Genomic DNA, 23,624 nt, shown 5'->3' on the forward strand with positions numbered 1-23,624 from the left:
AGAGTGCCTAGTGCGAGTTTTGTTTAATCCGTCTCGCAATAACAGGCGTAAATTTTAACTTCATTTTGTATCGGAAATTCGGCATTTCAACCTAGTTCTCGCGTTTGCCGCTAGATGACTCTGTATCGATTGTTTCGTATACTATTCTCTATCGTCAAGGCTGCAGTGTTTAAATTCCCATGCAAAATAATCTTCACGTATAAACGCGTTTTCTCGTTTCTGTGAATAAAACTCGCACTAGGTACTCTGATCGACTGTCTAAAGAGGCACAAAAAAGGCTTACTAGTCTAAAAAAAAGATTAATACCATATCAAATGGTAAATAAACGAATCAAATAAAAAACGTAACGAGGTGATTAGTTAAGTAGATTTTACTGCTCATATTTTTTTCATAACTGGTACCTTATATGAAAATCGATTCTTAAAGAGTAAACTCCAGAACACAAATATAGTTAAAAAAAAACTTATTAGTGATAATTCAAAAATTACTCGTCAGATCTCGCTGATATCATGGACCATACGATAATCACCACTTTAAGAATAAATAAAAGAATCGCTAAAATCGGTATACCCATTAAAAAGTTATGACGTTAAATATTATAAATAAAAAATACACTCGAATCGAAGACTGCTTTTTTTGAAGTCGTTTAAAATTGTTTTATTCTGTTTTTGAAATTAAAATTTAAATTATTGGAATTTTGATAACTAATTAAATTGTGACTCATAATAAGTTTTTAGCTTATACAGTTTTTTTGTCATGGCTTGAACATTTATGTTTTGTGTGTTTCCAGACTACCGTGGGGAGTAGGATTTTTGTCCTACTGAAAGCCGCTAAGTATAAACCTTTTATAATTATTCTTATTATAATGATAATTACATATCTCAAATACACACTCAAGACATATTCAACAAGCGAATTATAAAAAGACAGACTAAGTAATAATAATTGAAATCAAGTGTTTCATACACCTAATAAAATAAAAATGCCAAAATAACAAGTAGCTTGTGTTGTAGTATTATATTTAAGTTTTTCATAAAATTTTGTGTTCCGCAGACTATAAAAATGTCCATATTGACACGGTGGATATTTAAAATAATTATTATGATTTTAAATACACGAATCTAAAAATAAGCATTTCACTGCTGGGCTTACGTCTCTTTCTCCATGTAGGAGTAGAATCAGAGCTTAATCCACCACGCTGCTCTAATGCGGGTTGGCGGATGTATCTCCGACCATAAGTAACGATCGCTATCAGGTATATATGATACTAGCGGACCCGGCAGACGTTGTTCTGCCCGGAAAACAGCTACCAAATTTGATAGCTTACATACCGATAGCAGCACCACCTAGCGGGTCCAATTGAGATAAAATACATAAACATATCTTCCAAGTTAGACAAAATTACAGATGTTTACAAAATTTGATAAAAATTGGTTCAGTAGTTTCGGAGTTACATACTGATAGCAGCGCCACCTACCAGGTCCGATTGAGATAAAAACTACCCTATCTCCCAAGTTGGACAAAATTACAGATGTTTACAAAATTTGATAAGAATTGGTTCAGTAGTTTCGGAGCTACATACATTTAAAATTTTCATTGTTAACGCCGTAATCTTTATTGGGCATGAGTTATGCTAAAATCCGCTCATCGATCATTTCTACATCACATATGATAGGAGATTCGTACCAAATTTGGAGTCGATAGTTTAAAAACGAGAATTTTCCATTGTTAACGCCCCCGCAACAATATAATAGGTAATGTGAAATAGCTAGCTAATACCATTTTTACTGTATGTAAATTAAATTAAAATGCGGTCTACGAGTAAGATCAATTTAATCATTAATAACTTACGTAAAATGCGCCCTAATATATTATTTAACATGAACTTTATTGAATAGCAATAAAGTTCAAATTGACTATATTTTATTTAGAAAACGTTTATATGGGAAAAAGAAAAGGGCTGTTTTTAGGGTTTTCCCGGCAATTATTCGGATTTTTCTCACCTTTAAAGGTTCTGTTGAAACCAATACGCCTGAATGTCTGACAACTAAAATGTAAATAAAAAAAGGCATGGGCACTTAAGAGCCTATGGATGCTCATGTTATGTATTAAAAAAAAAAAACGCCGGTATTTAAGCGCGTTCATGGCAGACGCTCTACTACACCAGAGCGTTGTTCTTGGCTAAGTAAACTAAACGACGCTATGATATAAAGACAAAGAACTTCGGACATACATTTCAATATTGTCATCAGTCAATATTAACCGGAGTCTGTAATATCCGGTTCAAGGAAGGAACTTTTTCGAATCTTATATTTACTTACAGCTTCAGGGACTGGAGACTTCTGAGATGAAAGGTATGGAAAAAAGGTGTCGTTTTCCTGCTGTTGGTATTTGGTAAGAGGGTAGTTTGATATTTGATCATGTTAAAATTCTGTTTTTGATTGAGAACATTTTAGAATTTAGTTAGTAATATCTAGTACTTTTAACACAAATATATATATATTACATATATATTTTTATCTATATTTTTATCTATATTTAATAATATTATTTGATAGTCTGGGACGCCCGTCGGCCCAGTGGACCGACGATCTATGTAAGATTTGCGATGGAGGCTGGATAAGGTTTGTCCAGCAGTGGAATGAGATAGGCTAAATTAGTAGTAGTTATAATTTTATTCGGGTATAACAAATATTATTTAAGGAGTAGCATCACTTTTAATCATATAGAAGAATTATTGATTGATTGATTAATTTAGTCTAACATCGGACCCCTGGACAAAGGTCTCTTTCTCCACGTTGTAGTAAGTTGGAGCTAATCCACTACGGTATTCCACTATATTACAGGGGTTTTCAAATTTATTTTGTCTGCTGCCTACTAAGAGAATAAATTATTTTATAGTGCCCCCTTTGGGCAATCTTTTATTGAATATTAGTTGATGTTCACAAGTTGTAGTCGAGACTCCTTATAGATTAAATGACCAATCGCCCCCCAAGCCTCTACACAACGCCACCATTTTTTTCCTAGCTCTCTTACCCTTTAGTACTGCAGCGCCCACAAGGGGGCGTTATCGCCCACTTTGGGAAATACTGCACTATTGCTTGGAAAATAATTATATTATACTTATGCCTATATACCTACTATGAGTTACAATGAATCTCGGGTACCTATGATATTGTTATCCGGGCCAGCTTAATTGCTCTCCGAGGCACAATGGGGTGATTCACGCTATACAGCACCAAAAATATCTACGATTATACCTTTTAAAATAACATTCAATTACTCGTTTCTTCTTTAAATTTCATATCTACAGAAAAATTTTCATAGATGGCGCTGCTTTAAAATTGTCTTGTCTACTTATATTCATTTAATTATGTTTATCGACTTAGTTACTTATATTGCGTGATTTTTATAGTGTGAAGCTAGCTTACATAGCATGGTTATTAACATAATAACAACAACATTCAAATATGCGTCGTTAGATTACACGTTGTTACAGAATGCGTTGAGGAAATAAAGGTTCACTGCTAGTTCCCGGTAGGTGATAGCATGATAATATGTAGCCTATATGTTGAACCGGCTTCTTAATAATATTCGTGCCAAATTTGAAGTAAATCCATGCGGTACTTTTTGAGTTTATCCCGGACATACATACAGACAAACAGACAAACAGACAAAAATTCTAAAAACTATATTTTTGGCTTCGGTATCGATTGTAGATCACACCGCAAGTATTCTTTAAAAAAAATATTCAATGTACAGTTTTGACTTTCCTACCATTTTATTATATGTAATAAATAGATTTTGTTGCAATTACAATTAAGTTCATGAGAATTGACCTACTTAAATCAATGTTCAGATACGTCTTGCAATGCTGAGATACGTTCATGTTTACATCACTCGATCACCACTTACTGTCGTGACCTTTTTGACTTTTCTTTTAACCCATCTCTCGTCAATACTAGCTAAGAGGTGCTCTCAACCGGCTTTTTATTTTGTCAGACTTACACAACTAAACACAGAATAGTAGTGATTACTATTAGAATTAAAGACAAATATCACATTTGCTGATATCACATATAATGAAGAAGCCCTGGAGTTTTTCACATCCGCTGTAGTAACAGAATTTCGAAGTCAGACAGTCAATCTTTCGTTTTAAGCTTGATACGATTAATTATTGTTTGTTCAAGGGTTAGTTTAAGGATGTATTAATAAAAAATATGACCGAAGCAAAGACAGTTTTCCAGTTACATTTTTTTAATTATATCAACAAATGTAATTGCACAAAGCGCTATTAATTTTAATAAATAAGTGACTGAAAAATCCACTTTCTTTCACATTATAACTCTATAATGTTTGTTGTCAACTCAAAATTTACTAAGTTGTTTAAGTTTTCTAATCAATTATAAACAAACGAACACAAGAATTATTCTCTTTATATTATTTATACAAAATTATCCTAATGAAATTTTATCTTAAGCTTATAGCAATAAGTACGCTCTGGTTTAGTTATCGAAAGTTTAATATTGGTTTTTGGAAATGTTACTAAACGTTATTAAAAGACAACAAAAGCAAGACAATCGATCGAATACGATCGGTTCAAGCTATAAGTCACTTTATATTTGAAATGCTTGAATTTTTTGAATTTAACACTGATAGTTTTAGAGGTTTCTAATGAGATGTCGTAAATAAACATTTTTTTGCGCTTACATTGCTAATATATATTTTATATTTAGTATCAGCATTGCACCTCTGCAAAGCCGGGGCGGGTCGCTAGTATTACTATAATTTGCTTTCACTCTGGGAGCGAGTAAGTCTTTTATAATAACCATTTAACAAAATACAAAGATATAAAGAAATGCTTCATACTCCACGACCCCATTAGGGTATGAGTCCTGTGTCAGTGGTCTAAAAACACATATAACGCAATAGGTAACGCCCAGACCAACAAGAGAATTTTTATAATCTATAGAATCATTTGTCATATGCTTGGATTGATTATAACTCTCTATTATACCGTTTCTGTAACCACGGTACTGTTTTGTCAATATCGACACAGTTATTTAAAAACAAATCAATGTTTGAATTATTCTTGCTGCACGCTCATAATAGCGTTGCTAGGCAACCATTTTCATGAAATTGACCTCGGTTATTCACAGCGTAATGTTATAATAATGTAACCATGGTAACCGTATCATTTCAATATTGACCAATAATTAAATGAATTAATCAAAACAATGCTTTGAACATTAAATTTAATTAATAATTGTAAAATGGACAACGTTTTCTCTATTTTATCTGTAACGACTTTTGTCATTTAATTTACAATTTTTTTTTTAAACTTGTATAACGTAAGTATGATGGTGATGCGAGAAGTGACATTCACATCAGCTAGCTTAGTCTTAGCTCAGAATAATTATGTGTTTGAAAAAAAAAATTTTTTTTTTTATTTCGATTATGTCTTCGTGAGCAAGACATGACGAGGAAACGTACAAGTACTAAAACCCAAATCAGAAAAAAATTGTATATTTATCTATATTTTTGTAATTTTATACATTTTTTTGTACATTAATAATATTATAATAATAGTTTGTTATTCTAATTCACGATTCTAGTTTTTAATTCAATTAAAAAAAAATGTTATAATTCATAAAACGTTGCAACGACTATCTATTTTACGTAATTTTGAACACTACCCTCACATTTCTACGCAAATGTCAACAGTTCTATTTTATGTTTTATTCGGTTGATGTTTATAACTAATAAGCGGATAATTTTGCTATCTGATGTTTTTTATGTATAACTTACATTTTTACTAACTACTAAACTACTTTACTAATTACTAAATAAATTATAGAATTTATTTAGTTACGTAAACAAAATAAAACTAACAGGAAAATCGGTAGATTGGATTGCGTTGATTTAAATCGTTGTTACTTTGTACTTCTATATTATTATGCATGATGTATTCACCTTAAAAGGCAGCACATTTAGTTTTAAGTTTATAATAATAAATAAATACTTTTTATTGTACACCACAAAGAAACATTGCAAAAAAAGTGATACATGCAAAGAAAGATGTACAAAGGCGGTCTTATCGCTAAGAGCGATTTCTTCCAGACAACCTTTGGGCATAGGATATGGCGTAGAAAAAGAGAAGCGGTAGGGAAGTGTACAAAAAGTTGATAAAGAATTGGCATATAGTTAACAAGCAGTATGATATTAAAAGAAGTAAATAAATATACATACATATACATATACATGTGGCGACATCTATCGCGCGAAATACGAACGACTACAAACTACGTAATTAGAGAAAACTGACGTATGCTACATCGCGCTATCAGAGTTTTCAAAGTGATTAAGTATATATACAAGATCCCGACAATAACCGTCGGGGCGTTAGCCCGCCAGACACAACACCCGTCTGGTCGGAGGATCCTCCCTTTTCGGTGGCGGAGGTGATTCTTCACACCATGTTCCTCCACACTTCTAAGCTGGTGACCCCGACGTGAACATCAGCGCAGCCTTCGCAAGCTACGTCATCATCACTTGACACCGAGCATGAACATCGGCGCAACCTTCATCGTCATCATCACTTCCTCAAGCTTTCGAGCAGCGAGAAGCATCCAGCATCTACGGCTTCAGCCAGCCAGCATATATACACGGCTACTACGGGTATCCTGACCACCAGCATGCAGCGGACGCGCATTCCTGGTCATCGCCCACAGCCTTCTCAGCGACTTTGGCACAGCACACTGCACTTCGGCCGGTCAGCAAGCAGAGACGCACTTCTCTCCTGGTCGACGCAGCAGCCAGCCACTACGCAGCACTGCACCACTCCGACTCACTGGAGCATATGCAGCATCACCGCAGACAGTTTCGACTCACCGTGAACTATGCGGCATCTGGTTCCGACTCACTGGAACATTCCACTGGCCCGGCAAGCATCACAAGATGAATGGACGACTTAACCTGCTATCGACCTCCAGTCTCGGAGGGGAGTGATGTGGCGACATCTATCGCGCGAAATACGAACGACTACAAACTACGTAATTAGAGAAAACTGACGTATGCTACATCGCGCTATCAGAGTTTTCAAAGTGATTAAGTATATATACAAGATCCCGACAATAACCGTCGGGGCGTTAGCCCGCCAGACACAACACCCGTCTGGTCGGAGGATCCTCCCTTTTCGATGGCGGAGGTGATTCTTCACACCATGTTCCTCCACACTTCTAAGCTTGATGTGGAGAACCCTTCATCATTTACATAAATAATATATATGTCACACACACTCACACACACACACACAAACACGCACACACTCATACCTGTATATATAAATGTATATATAAAAATTATTTCATTAAAGTAGAAAATAAAAATAAAAATTATAATATTGATAAATTTAAATATCGTACAATGTAAATGGACTCGGCCTATTATTAACTTCATTACCGATCAATTGTTTTTTCGAATCTACCGACATAGAAATTGTGTTTATACTTGCTTACGTCTCGTTTACGATCTATGTCTTCGCTTGCTAATTATTTAATATTTAAGTGTAATAAGTGTGAATTGTTAGTGTGTCGTTCAATGTACTCTAATCTATTGTGTTGTGTATTAAACTGTCTCTTAGTGCTGTAATTGGACTTTCTTTTTTGTGTACGACGACCCGGCTTGCATAAAGGTACCTACACCGAAAATTACTACACACCCCTTCTGAATTATAATCATAAGATATAGTGTAGTGAGTAATCTCATCATAACCACCACTACCACCATACCATCTAACCCCATATACATATACATATACATATACATATACATATACATATACATATACATATACACAATATACAAGTTTGTTTATGTATTTACATTTATTGCTTTGTATCGATGTAGTTGCCTCTGGTGGATTAAATAAATAAAATAAAATAAAAATAAAATAATAAAAAATATTTGGTTCAAGCAGAAATTGAACTATCAACAGTAAGCGTTAATGGAATTACGTATCCGGCTGAGATAAATGATGATACAAAAATTACGAAACAAGTTTGTCTACCAATTTAGACGAAATTGACCCTTTGAAACTTAAATATATGTTTTGAAGCGGAAATCGTCTTTGTTTTAAGTTAAGGGTTCTTTGATGAACAGGTTCCGTGTTAGGGTTATAAAGGACATGCAATTCTGCGTATTAAAATCCCTTGAACTGGAACATGAAATCAATTATAAATAGTAAATACGTAGTGTGTAATAGTTTATACGTAATGTTTACTTTAAAAATATATTATTGGGATCTGCCCAAATGTTAACACGCTTTTTTTTTCCTTGACTTTTATCTAAATAAAATTTAAAATAAAATTAGCTATCATAGCTGCTATCGAAACATAAATAAAAAATGTCCTTCAAAAATAACCTTATTCAAATAGCCATCAAATCCACCATTGAACTGCGAACAAATCAAAAACATTGAACCATAATTAAAATCAAAATTTTAAATATGATTAAAGATTAAGTTACCGCCTATTCAGAATGTAGATTCTGCAGAGATGAATTGGAAGACATTCCGCAGTTACTTTCGAAAAAAATTGTATTTTTAATATAAGATTGGTAATATCTTGCATGAAATGCGGCTTCACTAAAATCCACGCGTCTTTATCATTATATATCCCAGCACTGAATAATGAGCTTTAGTTATTAATTTCTTTTTACTACAAACTTTAAATCTATCTAAACTAAAGTTTCTAACTTTGTTTGTTTGTAGGAGGTAATCTTCGCAAATACTGATCCGATTCGCAAATATAATAATTGATTTTTAAAGTTTTAATTTGTAACATGACGATTCGAAAGTGCTCTTGAGGCCGATTTTAATAAAGCTGTTTTTGATTTTGATTTTATATCTATAATAATATTATAAAGAGGTAAAGTTTATACCGTTGTTTGTATGTAGCAGGTAATCTTCGCAAATACTGATCCGATCATGAAAATTCTTTCACTAACAGAAAGCTACACTATTCAGGAGTATTATAGGCTACATTTTATTGTTATTGAGCATAAAATTCAGTGAAAAATAATAGTAGGTATCATACGTAAATCAAGTCGGAGAAATAAATAGTAAATAAATATTTTATACACATACGGTCATCTGTTCCTAAATTAAGCACTTTAAAACTTGTGTTATAGGTAACAGCCGACTGGTATAGCTACATTTTTTTTCAATAAAAATTCATATATAAATAAATATATATATTACACCCAGACTCGGTTTGGGAATCGAACCCATAACCTCCGGAGCAGAAATGAAAAATGAAATGAAATGAAAATGCGAGAAATGCGAGCGAGATGAAAACTACTAGGAGTTTATATTTGCATCACAAAAATAATTTACGCCCGACGAAGTGGGCACGGGTCTACTTTAATACAAAATTAAAATAATAATCTTTTTAATATAAATATAAAATTAAAATATAAAAGGAAAGCAAATCATTCAAACCTTTGGCTTCAATTAAAACCTTTGGCCTATGCGTGATCGACTTCATTTGTGAATTTTTCATTAAATTCAAATTACTGGATCGTATTTAATTACTATGTAAATCGCACGAGCTAGAATCAGAAGCATCTGGGCTGAAGTGTGACGGCAGTCACGCTTACTATTGCAATTAAAAGCGCCGACACGACTTCTCGATCATTTATCAAGATTATAAATGAACTAGATTGAAATCAGTTCAAGGTGATATAGAAAGCGAACATTTTTCTTAACTTTTTTTACTGATGTAGGGCACAGTAGACAATATTCTGCTCAAAATCTGCCCGGCTGGGGGGGGGGGGGTACTTCAAAGCAGTGTTGAGTTCCTGAGGTGATTAAGGTAACCGGAGCTCGTACTGGGGAATTCGGGGTAGAGTTGTAAACGCGCTTGCGATGCTTCTGGTGTTGCAGGCGTCTAAGAGCTACGATAATTGCTTATCATCAGGCCGTACGCTTGTTTAAAGGTTTTCTACAAACTTAAGGTATATGAAACTAAGGATTTATTTATCTTCGAAAATATTTCTGCAATTTTAAATTGAAAAAAAAAAACCTGTTCTGATTTCTACTTCCAGTATAAAGTGTCCCATGATGTATCAATTAAAAACATAAATATAAATACAGATAATAAAACAAGTTAAGGATACCAAACATCAAATAAAACCTCCCATAGGGAAGATGTCTCCTTTGAGAGGGATAGTGTCCAATATAACGATTGAATCTAAGGGTCAACTGTGGAATTGCTTCTTAAACATATACATAGTTTTATATGGACATCTACGAGTATAATAAAACCGAGACCAAGAATTTTGTACATACATTTTGTTTACATTTGATTTTGTTTAGTGTTATGGACATCACGGCAACATGATTAGTCTTAGTATTTGATTTTATCGTTTCGCTTCAATGTAATAGCAGCAGGGATCCTGGGCATAGGCCTCTTTTCCCATGTAAGAGAAAGATCAAAGCTTAATCCACCACGCTGCTTCAATGCTGGTTGATGGATATTGTATCGTTAATTTGATTTTAATTGAAATAATATCATTTTCTTAAACAATTTAATAAAGAGGTTTCTTTGCTCTTTTTTCTTTGTAATTAAAAAGTTATAATCAAAGAAAAATCAAGCAAGTCTAGACTTATATTATTTAAAAAGCAACTAAAACTCTTTTGTGTCATTTTCCTAGTTGAATCGTAAAATTTATTCGGATTTAAATCAAGATTATTATAAAAGAAATTTCAACCTCGTTATTGTTCTTTTGTAAACTTTGCCAAATTCACGGAAAACATTTCGGCTGTCTTAAAACTATTTCGACAATTTCCATGTTACGAGTATGCATAGTTTTGAAAATTGAATAAAAAAAAAGTAACATTAAACAATCTTCTTATTAAATTTAATACGACCTTTGTTATTGGAATATTTTAGGATATCTGCTAGTTAGTAAAGATATTTAATTCATTGTTTTTAACGTTTAAATCTAAAGAAAACTATATGCAAAAAAAAAAATTGAAAATCTAAAACTTGATAACGTAAATTTAACAATTCGACAAGTTCATGTTTTATTCAGTAAGTCACTGAGTTGTGAAGCCGTAGGTGGTGTTTTCGTAGACATCAAAATATCGATGCCTTAAATAATCTGCAATGTCATAACAAGATAACACCTACGATTTTACGATTCAGTGACGTTATTAGAAACGGACATTTGTTAAAAAATTGTTTCAGGACTGAAAAATTGTTTCACTTTTTTAAAAAAATATGCAGACATACTTGTAGATTATTAGTAATGATTCTTATCTGTTGTATTGTAGTTGATGTAAAAATATAAAAAAAAAAATGCGAGTGTTTGTCGTTGGAGTTTTCTCGTTGCATTGTTAATTTTATTTGATTATTTTCTTTGAATTTAAGGTAATTTAGTGATCTTGGATCATTGTATTATTATTTTCTTTTACTTGGCGCCGATTCAAAATTACTTAGGTTTACCTAGACTAGTTTAGAACTTAGTTAGGCTCCACGGTTCGCTTAAACTGAAAATAAAAAATCATCATGTGGACCAAGAAATCAAAGTTAAAATGGTTGATAATTTAAGAAAGTATATTTTTAACACTCTTTTCTTATTTTGTTTCAGAAAAAAAAATCTCTAACTTCGTTTCAGTAAAAAACAAATCCTTATTCAATTACCTTAAAATTGAAGACAGTTTTCTACATGAATGTCCTACTTTGTGGTCAAATAAAACTTTGTTTCAAGAAACTAGGAACAAAATTTTCACACTGAGGGTAGTAAACGATGTAGCTGAAAGAACAGTTAAGTTGATGCAAGACTTTAATGGATTAATCACAGTTGAAGAGCTATAATAACAATATTTAATACGTTGCCTACAAGGACACCGGAAAATTTATCCTGACTGTAAAAAACAAATGTTAAAAGGAAAATTTAAACAATAATATTATTTTTTAACGTTAATAAGTGAATAATATACTATTCAGGTGTATTGGAGTCTTAGTTAAGTAAAAAAAATTAAATTCTTAATTCCTCCTATACTAAGTCGGTACAAATTTTCATGCCAAAACTTTGGCATCATGACGTCGGCACGGCTTATCCATTGTTCAATTGCAATAATATTTATTAATTGAGTCAATGAGATCAAACGGAATAAAAATAGAGGGTATGCGTATTTGGTTTCGCGAAAAAAAATTTTTCCTTATGTCTTGGGACACCCTAATATATATGTATATACCGATATACCCATGCTCCCCAGGTGTACAAAAATGCTGCTCGAATAAGAAAAATTATATTTAGGAGATTCTAATAATAAGTAAAAAATACACAACTAAGCATTAAAATCTGTGAGTAAACAATACACCATCCCTCTTCTCTCGCCCTTAGGATATTTTTTTTAATTTAAATGGAACCAACTATGATACCATATCTAATAAAAAAATAATTGAAAAACGGACTAATCTGTACAAAGTTATGCGTGGTCATACATAAAAAAATATACGCTTGGACTTGAAAAATGTCCGGTTTTCGTCAGTTAAAAATATTGAATGTAAAACGATTAAAAAAATCAACAAATTGCTTGAATACTTTTTAAAATCACCCTTTTTACCACCATTATCTATTCCTATAATAAAATTTAAAGAGTTCATTTCTGTATATTGAGAATATTTTTAATTTGTTTAAGTGAGTCTTCACTCTGTTACGAACAATGAAGATATATTTTTTTCTGTCTGCCTAGGTCTTGTATAGGTTGCGTATTATACAATACTCAATACGAAATACTAACGTGATACTTCCACAAAATTAGAAATAATTTCCGGAAATTTTTTGAGCCTTATCACACTAAAACTACTTTCGAACTCTAACGGTTGCTTAAATAAAGATTATCACGAAAGATCTAATAAATTAACATCCAATGACATTACTTTTCGAAGACCAATTAAAAAATCTTCAATTTTTATTATTATATTTGTATAAAAAAAGAACCTCATATATAAATTTGAAAGAATCGTTATCAAAACGAGGACAGTCTTAATACGATTATTTAAGCAAGTTATATTCTAGTGGGACCACTTAGAGTTTTAAATTCTATCGTAGAAAGTTACTCAGGCATATGGATTGTAATCCACCTGCCTTTCTTTCCTCTTAGGGCACTGAAGTTTGAACGACGTTAACTTTAGGCTCCGAATGAAATGAAATATACGGGATTAAAATTTGAGCGGAAATAAAGTGATCGATTTGGTGCTGGTTATTTTTAATTGACTTAAATAAGAGGAGGAGGTTCTCGATTCGACTGTATTTTTTATATATTACCTCATACATTTTTACGAAGTGTACCGATTTTGATTACATTCTAGGCAAGCTTGCATTATTATAGGGCGGTATCTTCACTTACCACCAGGTGAGATCGCAGTCAAGCGTTAGTATATAGATTTAAAAAAAAAATAGTGCAATCTGACGAGTACTTTTTGAAGTAGTCGTCGTTTATCTTTCCTAATGATGCGTTTTAATCAACAATTCTTTCGACTAATTTCTTTGTATTACTTGTCTATGTAAATTGAAGTCGGTTTTACTTTCGTTTACGAGCAAACACAATTATTAACATATTTGACTGTTGACATCTTGACAGAGTCGCATTTAAAACAGGAAGAAACTGCGCGTCAGAAGCTCGTCCATAGACGCAAGTACTGGCATTCAAGAATTGATATTGAATTTAGAAAAATGTAAATGTTGACAATTATTGCTAATTTACATATTACTGGGAGTAGTGTGCATTGCAATGTTTTTACGTTTATACTCGAAATTTAAAAAGCAATCATGGGTTAATTTGAGCTTTGGCAAAGGCAACGCAAAGGCTCTTTACCTTGTTAACCATATAAATCACCAAATGTTCTTTAGTCTTCCGCTGAATTCTGACCTTAATCAGTTGATTGATGATCTTAATCAGACGTCGATTTCGAAACATTTGTCTACAAGTATCACGTATCATCAACGTTACGGTTGCTAATAAATGGTTACTCTTTTTTCTCTTTTCAGTTTTAAGGCCTTGGGTTCAATCTTCGTCTGGGTGCAATATTTATTAAAAAGTAAAGTAAGTATGGATAGTTGGTTGTTACTTATAACAAAAACATTAAGTTTCCTGCCTTAGAAATAGACACTTGTGGATATAAGTTTTTACTGAAAAGTTCAAAAGCGAAATATATTATTATGAGAATAACGCGACGTGTGTTTACATTTTGACCTTTTTTATCTTAAATTTCCATTAAATTCGTGCACTACGTTTGTTTGATACTTCTTTCTTAATTTGTCAAGAACTTTCTCTTTGTGATAAAAGTTCCGTCGTTAAGTGTTCTGCACGCGATATTTTCATTACTCACGGCTATTTTCCATTCCGAAGAGAAATAGGGAATTCTGTAGATGTTTCAAAACATTCTTACTCTTTTAGATTTGATTTTTGATCGAAATATTTGCGTCTGTGATAAAATTTCGATTATCTTTACAGTTTGCCTCTTCTTAAAATTACTTGTTTATTTAATGTTTTGCAAAACTATACAAAACATATAGATCAAAAGACGCTCTTAACTTTTAGTCAGTCTAAGGCTACGAACAAAGAAAAAAAAAACAATAAAATTAGTAAAAGATAACTTAAGTAATTAATAAATATTACAAAGTGGGGAGAACTTATATAATAAAATAATCTATACATATAAATAAAAATGAATGTTACTAAGCGCATAAGTCGTTACTAAGCGAATGGCTCGATCAATTCGGCTAATTTATTTTTTGTATGTTCCATAAGGCACACGGAATTTTTTAATACTAATAAAAAAAATCTATTAACTTTTGACAGAACAAAGTCTGTCCGGGTAGCTAGTACATAAATACAATTTTATTAGCGATTTTTTTTAAAAGAGGTAGACTAAAGCAAAATATGGCTGTTGTTGTAGCATAATACTCTAACATAATGACCTAAATCTTATTTGTTAAACGGTTAAGGAATCCAATTCTAGCTGAGTATGCAATCGCGTACCATTTGTAGACTACGCTCTAAGCAATTTCGTCACAAAAAGGGTCAAAGCGGGTCGACCAAGGTGACCTAACGGAAGACTTGATCTAATAGTAATCTAAATCCTTTTGTATCTTGGATTCGAATACATATATCTAGACTAGCAGATGCCCACGACTTCGCTCTCGTAGAAAATCATAATAGGCTCAAAGAGCGGCTAAAGTAGCGTATAATCATTATATTACAACAATTTAGGACTTCTTTGTATAACTCATCACCTTTTGTGCGCTAAAGCCAGTATGCTTCCAGAGCTCGGCCTCGATCACGCTTCACGGAACAGTCGTGCTAAATAGTATTTATGTGTCCAACGGTTTTTGAGATTTTGTCATAAGTAAATGATTAAACAATTTTATGTAACACCAATTACACCACATATTTATTTCAAGTCTAGGTTTATTTCCTTGTGAGTCTAGATGAACCTTCACACCATACCTAGATGAGTCAGATGTTAGTCCCGGTTGTTAACATAGATGACTTCTAAGAGACTTTTCCTCAAAACAAGGAAATTATCCGTCAGCCTTAAGTAGATTTTTTCAAGGTACAGTAGCAAAAAAATAGGTAAATAAATATATTTTGATATATTAGACTAATAGGCTCGAGTAACGAGTGTTTTTTTATTTCATAGTGTGACCATAGCCTACGGATGTCTGCACCACCAGGAGTTTTGAACCTAATCCCGAGACCTTGCTTACCACAGAAACATAACACTACTGAAGATCAATGTTATTTAGCTGTTATCTTCTGCAAGATTAACATAGCTCTTTAAATAATTATTACATTTCACACAAGATCCGAAAACCCGCATTGGAACACCGCGGTGGATTAAGCTCTGATCCTTCTCCTACAAGAGGCCTATGCCCAGCTTTGGGATATTAGAGGCTGAAGCGTAGCGTAAGCGTACACAAGAGTTGTCTTTTATGGTCTTGATGTTTTGGTATGATGGATAGTGATGTTTGGTTGGTTGGACGCGTTAGCGCAACGGTAATAGCACTGGCTGTTGAGCTCGATTCCCGTTCACGACAGATTCTACCGACCATATAGATGTTAGTCGTGGTCTAGGCGTTGTGTTTGTGTATTGTATGTTTCCAGACCCACAACACTGGAGAAAATCCTACCCGAGGATCCGTTGAGTGTGAAGAGCTTATTAATTATTTATTTGGTATACAGATATTCTTATTGTTAAACCCAGACGTATTCACTGGATATTTTTTTTGACAACAATTCTTTTACAGTTCGTAAGTACGCAAGTACAAATAGCCCTTAAAGTATGACAATTTACGGCTTTAGGGTGCGGTAATAAAACAGAAACGTTTATGACCGCTATCTCTGTAACTTCGTATTACCAGTCACCGTTTTCTGCGGTTCGGATTTTTGATGTTTCAAATTATTCGCGGAAATCAACTCTATTGTTGTAGGATAATATTTTATCTTTTATTATTTCTTGGTCGAAGTTTTGATATCTTATTTTTTATACAATACATATGTTTAGTAATAATTGTGTTTGCTCGCAAACGAAAAAATACCGACTTCAATTACATAGACGTATTGTCAAAAAAGCATCCTGTCTCCAGACTTTAATACACCTTCAGCACTTTTCATTGGCAAAATCATCGGCGAAAAGCTGATGGAGCCATAGTCTTTAAAGAAAAAGAAGAATTACATAGACAAATAATACAACATAAGTTGTCGAAAAAAATTAACAAACGCACTAGTCGTCTCTACGATTTTCGAGGATTCCCATCGACTTATCTGGTATTCCATCATCAAATCCTGGTTTCCTTACCATCCTTGAGATACCCCCTTTCCAACAAAAAAATAATTATCAAAATAGGTTCATAAACGACGAAGTTATCCCCAAATATATATAAAAATAAAAACAGATATATTTATTTATTATTTATATAAAATTAATCAGTACGGATTTACTACTTACACTAATTAACATTTCAAAAAAAATAATAATTACATTAATTAATCATAATAATAAGCATAAAAACAAAACAAAGAAAAAACAAAAAAAAATAATAGTAACATTAAAATCAGTCAAAAATTAAACAAAAATATAAACAAAAAAAAGATAATTACACGTCAGTTCATATAAACAATAAAAAAAAGCTCGAATAACGAGTCCTCCTCCTTTTTTGAATTCGGTTAAAAAAGTATTTGTGTGCAATTCACGCATGGCAGAAATGAAACTTCTCCTCAAAAGCACTTTTGTATGGTCATTTTACAAATTAAAACTTTAAAAGTAATCACTATTTTTAAAAGTGGATCTAGATATCGAACTTAACCCCCAGAGCAGAGTATATCAATGGGCTAGCGTAACATTACCAATATTAAAGATCAACGCCGGTGTATCATTCCGATGTAAATGAATGCTTACTATGAAAGCTCGGCATACCCCTATTACTTTCTTCCTGTCCTACTTTTTAATTACAAAAAATGTGAACTAGTCTAAGAAAACCCTCAAAGAAAAGTCCCGAAGAAAAATCTACGGCCTTCACCATTTCGTCATGTACAAACTCATCTGTCTATATACATCATTTATATATCATCCTGTCTATACATATTCTGAGATACCGCTCTGTTCATACCAGTGGTTGCAGGTTCGATTCTCGTTCGGTATGGAAATTTTTCAGAACAAATTATTTCTTTTACTTTGAGAATCTATCTTTGCAGGTCTCTAAGCTGTGCCCCGAAGAACACGGTAAGCTGTTGGTCCTGGTTGTCTTCATAAATACCTGATAGCAATCGTCACTCATAGTAGGGAATATATCCGCCAACCCAGCGGATGTTACAGACTTTATCAAGCAATCAAAGTACTAGTCATTACATTAAAAAATCTCTTTGTTTACTAAAAAATGGTTGGCAAGTATGGCTGAAAAAGCTTACCTGAAGTTGTTCTAGACTATATAAATAGTTTTGATAATCAATTATTCAAAAAAGATTTCTTATTAGATAAGGTTAAAGACACTATACCAACCTGATGTGTGGTAGCGCAGCAAACTAGGCAGCTGTTTTCCTTAACAGAAGAAATGACACAAATATGATGATGTTTGAAGGATACTCCACAAAGAACTCTATCTATCTGACACTTTATGTCAAATATAAGATCAGTAATACTTAAAGGTGCTGTGTGGTTACGGCATCTAAGAATAAGAGGCGACTAAGGGATAATACAGTTCCACTACCACCTTGGAATTTAAAAAGCCGACCGATGGCGGGATAACCATCCAACTGCTGGCTTTGAAATACACAGGCCGAAGACGGGCAGCAGCGTCTTCGGTGCGACAAAGCCAGCTCTGCGGTCACCAACCCGCCTGCCCAGCGTGGTGACTATGGGCAAAATACATGAGTACACGCCATTTTTGGCGTGAACTTATGGAGGCCTATGTCCAGCAGTGGACTGCGAAAGGCGGCTATGACGAAGATGATGATGTGATGAATACTTTTAGGTACATCTACGTTAGTGTTTATTTTACTCCGATTTTTTTTTTAATAAACAGTTCACAATCAACGGCCCTGAATAGGATTTTTTCCTGTGCCAAGGGTCCGGACACACGTAACATACAAGCACAAACGTGTTCTGGACCACGACAAATATACATATATGGCCAATATAAATGTTTGTCATGTGCGGGTACAGCCAATGCTGTGCCAATGCATCGTCTATAAAAATATACTTTTCTCTTATTTGTTATTCAAAAACGTTACATAAAAACACTTTTAAAAGGCAAAGCAAGTAGGTAAAGGCAAATAAAAGTTGATAGGTCAAACGTCGAACAGACTTGATTGCGAGGAAAATAAAAGAAAATACATCACAAGGAACCGTCTCGACGCTCTTTGTCAAAATGAAATGAAAGACGATAATAAAAATACACTTTTATTCCAAAGTCATGCACACCTACATTTTGTTTTCTAAGAGTAACATTGTGATATTGTGCTATTTATCATCGAAGAATCTATCCAGTCCGCCGTATATCAAATATAATGGGTTTAGGAGTTGATCGCACTAAATACGATGCGTTGCAATACCACCGATGACTTGAATTTTCTTTTGCATTTGACGACTTTTGTCTAAAATTCCTAAAATGTTATTTAACGCAACGCATTCAGTGTGGAGAATTCCTTAGTCAGCTGAGTTATATTATGATTTACAATCAACCTCAAAAATATGACGATACCAAGAAAACGCATACCTTTTGTTCTACAATGTTCTATCATCAACATCCTTTGTTACAATCGAGGTGAAATAGTTTGATGTGATTTTATGTTCACAGTTTCATATTATGTACAAAAAATTATTTGTTTGTTTGAGGCTTATAAAATAAATTATTAATAATTATAAAAAATTATAATGGTTAATTGTCACTTCATCAATGTACAATAATGAAAATGAAAAAAAATATAAAATATTTTATAAAATAGAAATCTTTTGCAATTTATTTTTGTAATCAGGTTTATTTAAAATTACACAGCCTACATTAAAATTAAAATTTCCGACACGGTTTTATATTTTAATCATATTAAATTTATGTAAATCCTTTTATTTATATACATTATACTCAATGTCAATTTAAAATAAAATAAATTTGTCGAACAAAAACAAGCCGGGTATTATTTATATAACGAGTATCTTTACATTAATATAAACAAGGGAGAAATTCATCGCGTAAAGTATTAGTGGCGTTTTATTGAATCTAGTCGCGTCAATTCTTGTCGTTTTCCGTGAACTACGCGACGTGACACGCAGTTATACGACGTGACTCGTCGTAACGCGACAAATAATTAACGTCGCGAGAACAAAAGCGACAATATTAAACTTATTATGAGTGGAATGTCTATTTGATGATTTCTAGTGTCACGTCACATAGCATTGTCACATTTATCGCTCACTAAATGTGACATGTGTCACGTAGGACAACTATAGTATCTCAGAAAATAGTGAGTCGTCGCTGTCGCTCAACCTAGCAAATCCCTTGAGCTATAAAATCGTAGTAAGTTAGAACACTGAATCGTTTAATGGTACTCGGTAACGGTAAACGGGTGTGGCTACGCTAAGTGACATCGACTAGTCATTATTATCTTAACGCTATTAAACTATAGTAATAGTGTGTATAATATCAGTGGATCAGTATCTGATCGTTTTAGAGCATACGGGAATTTCAAATATGAGATGATTGACGTATGATTTCATATATGAAAAGTTATATTTTTTGTTATTTTATTTTACACCACAACTACATTTTACACATTAAACATATTTTAAGATAGTTACAGACCGTGAAGTACAGTTGGCGGACTTATGGCTATTTAGCCATTTCTTACAACCCAAAAGTGTTTTTTACTTCAAATTTTTATTTTACAAAATATAGTGAAAAATAACGTTCATAATTAAACCTAAACAAACAAACTTCGGCGAATGAAAAACAGATGTTGGTCAATTCACAAACCTAACCCGGTATGCACACAAAATTTCAAAAATATCTCAATAACTCAAAAAACAACTCTAAAGTCAACTCAATCAAATGTTATGCAATTGTCATTTTTTTTTTTTTTCGACTTTAATAAAATCTTAATTTTATTAAAGTCGAAATAAAAAAAATGACAATTGCATACCATTTTATGATTTAACTTTGGAAGAACAATTATTTAAAAAATATAATATTAATAATTGTTTTATGCAAAAAAAAATAATTAAAGATGTATATTAAATAAAATTAATTTAAAGATTTAAACGTAATGATCAAAATATAAAACCTTTTAAACATCTCTTGACGAACAATGACGTAATATCATTTAATCGTATCGAAAACGGTTAAATTTACAAAGGAATAAAGAACAATTATAATCAATAAGTTTACCGTTTTCCATTAAAATAAATGAAAACTATTGTTAATGATAATTGGTAGGAAATGTATCATTTTAATGATAATGTGTCAATAATAAAAAGTCATTATTCACTCATAAAACTGTAAAGATATTTAAAGATATTATACGTGTATAAGTGTACGTATTGGTAGAAATTTTTATAGTTACAATAATATGCTAGTTGTATTTATTGAATCAAATTATTTTCACTCATTTTTATCTAATATAATGGTGTAATTCATTAATAAGTTTCTAAATAAAATGATACAATTAATATTTTTTGATTAAGGGTGCTAATGTTATTTCTCTACGACTAAGAGTCTAGACCAAGTTTTATCGTCAAAACAACGTAATACCATCAAACGAATATGGGATTTAAAATTAAATTCGTAAACCAATACGTATAATTTACAAAATATAATTAAAGTAATTAATAATATAGTTAATGAAGCAATTTTGTGCCATAACTATGTCCAGCACAGGTATGGTACAGACAGTACAGATGTAGTACAAATATTGTACAGATGTGATGCATTTACAATACAGTAGACGGAATACATACTACTGGTACTACATTCACAAACTTCAGATGTCGAAGAAATAAAACAGTAATCTTTACCAATGCATTAACTCAGCTGACTGAACCCGCTCTGAGATTTAACCAATAATAACTTATTGCTATGCATTACAAAAGGAAATCACAAAAGAAAACCATACGTCCTTACAAAAGATAGACACATTATTATATTTCCCTATAGGTGGTCCTGACAACTGCTTCGTAATAATTGTGTTCGATGAAGTTGTTTGGATTCAGTGAATTACAAGTTATTTTTATTACTAAAATATATATTATACAATAAAACAAAACACATGACAGTTTAAAACGATATTCACAAAAAGGTAGTCCTTTGTTTTAACGTATATCATATTTTAGGTGTTTTTGTCAATGTGATTAAAAAGTAGTTCGTGGTTCGTTTAAACAGTCAATAACAAACAAAGTATGTTTTAATTAGTTAAAATCCTACAACTATTTTATTTTTAAGTCTGTCGAAATTCTTATTATTTAAATAATGTGTATTTTGTGAATGAGGATAAAAAACTTTACCTTCTTTTAAGGTGAAAAGTAAAAAGTCATTACTTAAATACTCCTCTTTGTTATGAGGTTCTGGCCTATTTTACTTCGTCCCGCTTACATTAAACCGTAATGATAAAAGTGTATCCTTTCCCACAACTGGGCACATTCCTTTCTCCAATGACTTTCATAGAAAAAAATTGTTAGGATTCTCTGTGTATGTGCAAACGAGGGTGACAATTTATTTGTGCGCACGTGTGTAAGTAAAATCACGTGTCAGATATTTTGACGCGTAATACATTACATAAAAGTAAATTAAATAAAAAAGAAACAACAGAAAAATTAATTTCTCATATAAACAAATCTGCAAATTTACACCCGTATCATTATTATAATGTCAATAAATAAATAACAATTAAATTAATTAATATTTTACATTCATGCCCTGGTAATTAAAACTATAATTACTCAGCTTCATACAACACAAAACTATATTTATTTTCAAATACAAGTTTGTTTCAAGAATTACCGAAGGATAAATATAGAAAAAAACAAAATAATAAAACCTTTAAGAACATATACAAAGACATTCTATTTTTATTTTAAAAATTACCCGAATCCATTCCAAAATGAGGGTAGACAAACGAAGCAGATGTCAGTACCGCCGCGTCTATTTAAAGGGGAATACCCTGATAAAGGTTTTATTCTTTATTTCAGACATTTTGCAACAGAAAATATATCTTATTTATTTCTGGAATACTTCCAGAATTTTCTTTCAAACATATTACTTTAAGAATGATTGAAATGTACAATATTTTCTTAGTTTTAAACGCCTATCGTATTTCAAATTAAACTTATAGTTTAACTTGAATTGGATTAGTTTGTAGCTGACCTAGTATAAAGAAAACAAATATATTTTTACTGCTTTATTTATATTAACATATAATTAAACTGTGGTAGTTCTAATTCTGTAATTTGAAGACATTTTAATATTACCAACTCCTTGAAGAGAAATCTATAAATAATCGACACAGAGACAAAACTATAACTTACGGGGATAAATCCTATATCTGTCCATATTTTGTTAAAATCGTGTGTTTGTGTACTACTACAGGACACTTAATTTTCTCTGTGTTGGCGCAAATGACTATTTCAATTGATTATAATAAAATAAATATAAGCCATCCTTTACCTTACTAAATTAAAACAACATTACTTAAATATTTTTAGCTAAAAATTTACTTAAATTGTATTTTATTTTATTTTTGTATTTATTTGTGACATTACAAATGATTTTCGTATTTTTGTTAATATTTTAATTATTGAAAGAGAATTCGAACATTGTCTGTGACCGTTAATAAATAATGATTGTGTATAATTAGACTAAGATAAAGGTTGAAACCTTGGTGGTTTTTTGATGCTATTTTTTATTATTTTGTATAATTTTATTGTTAATTTTATAAACGATAAAAATGAAAAAAAAATGTTTTGAAATGCAACTTTATTTATTAATCTTTGAAACGTTTCATTAAAACTTTCAGTTTAGGATCGTACTTGTAACGTAATAAGGTATGACAATACATTGAATAC

At 32.0% G+C, this 23,624-nt stretch overlaps 2 long non-coding RNA genes across 2 annotated transcripts; both read left to right on the top strand.

Annotated features, from left to right (window-relative positions):
• The first annotated feature begins 6,402 nt into the window (after positions 1-6,402).
• On the top strand, positions 6,403-7,239 carry LOC123655539. Its single transcript, XR_006743423.1, has 2 exons — positions 6,403-6,511; positions 7,208-7,239. It is a non-coding gene; the product is annotated as an uncharacterized LOC123655539 (long non-coding RNA).
• A 239-nt stretch (positions 7,240-7,478) lies between these two features.
• On the top strand, positions 7,479-23,432 carry LOC123655622. The gene is made up of 3 exons (XR_006743435.1): positions 7,479-7,693; positions 15,970-15,982; positions 23,423-23,432. It is a non-coding gene; the product is annotated as an uncharacterized LOC123655622 (long non-coding RNA).
• The last annotated feature ends 192 nt before the right edge of the window (positions 23,433-23,624 follow it).

The sequence above is a fragment of the Melitaea cinxia genome, chromosome 8 (genome assembly GCF_905220565.1).
Source record: "Melitaea cinxia chromosome 8, ilMelCinx1.1, whole genome shotgun sequence".
In the NCBI taxonomy this organism is placed as follows: domain Eukaryota; kingdom Metazoa; phylum Arthropoda; class Insecta; order Lepidoptera; family Nymphalidae; genus Melitaea; species Melitaea cinxia.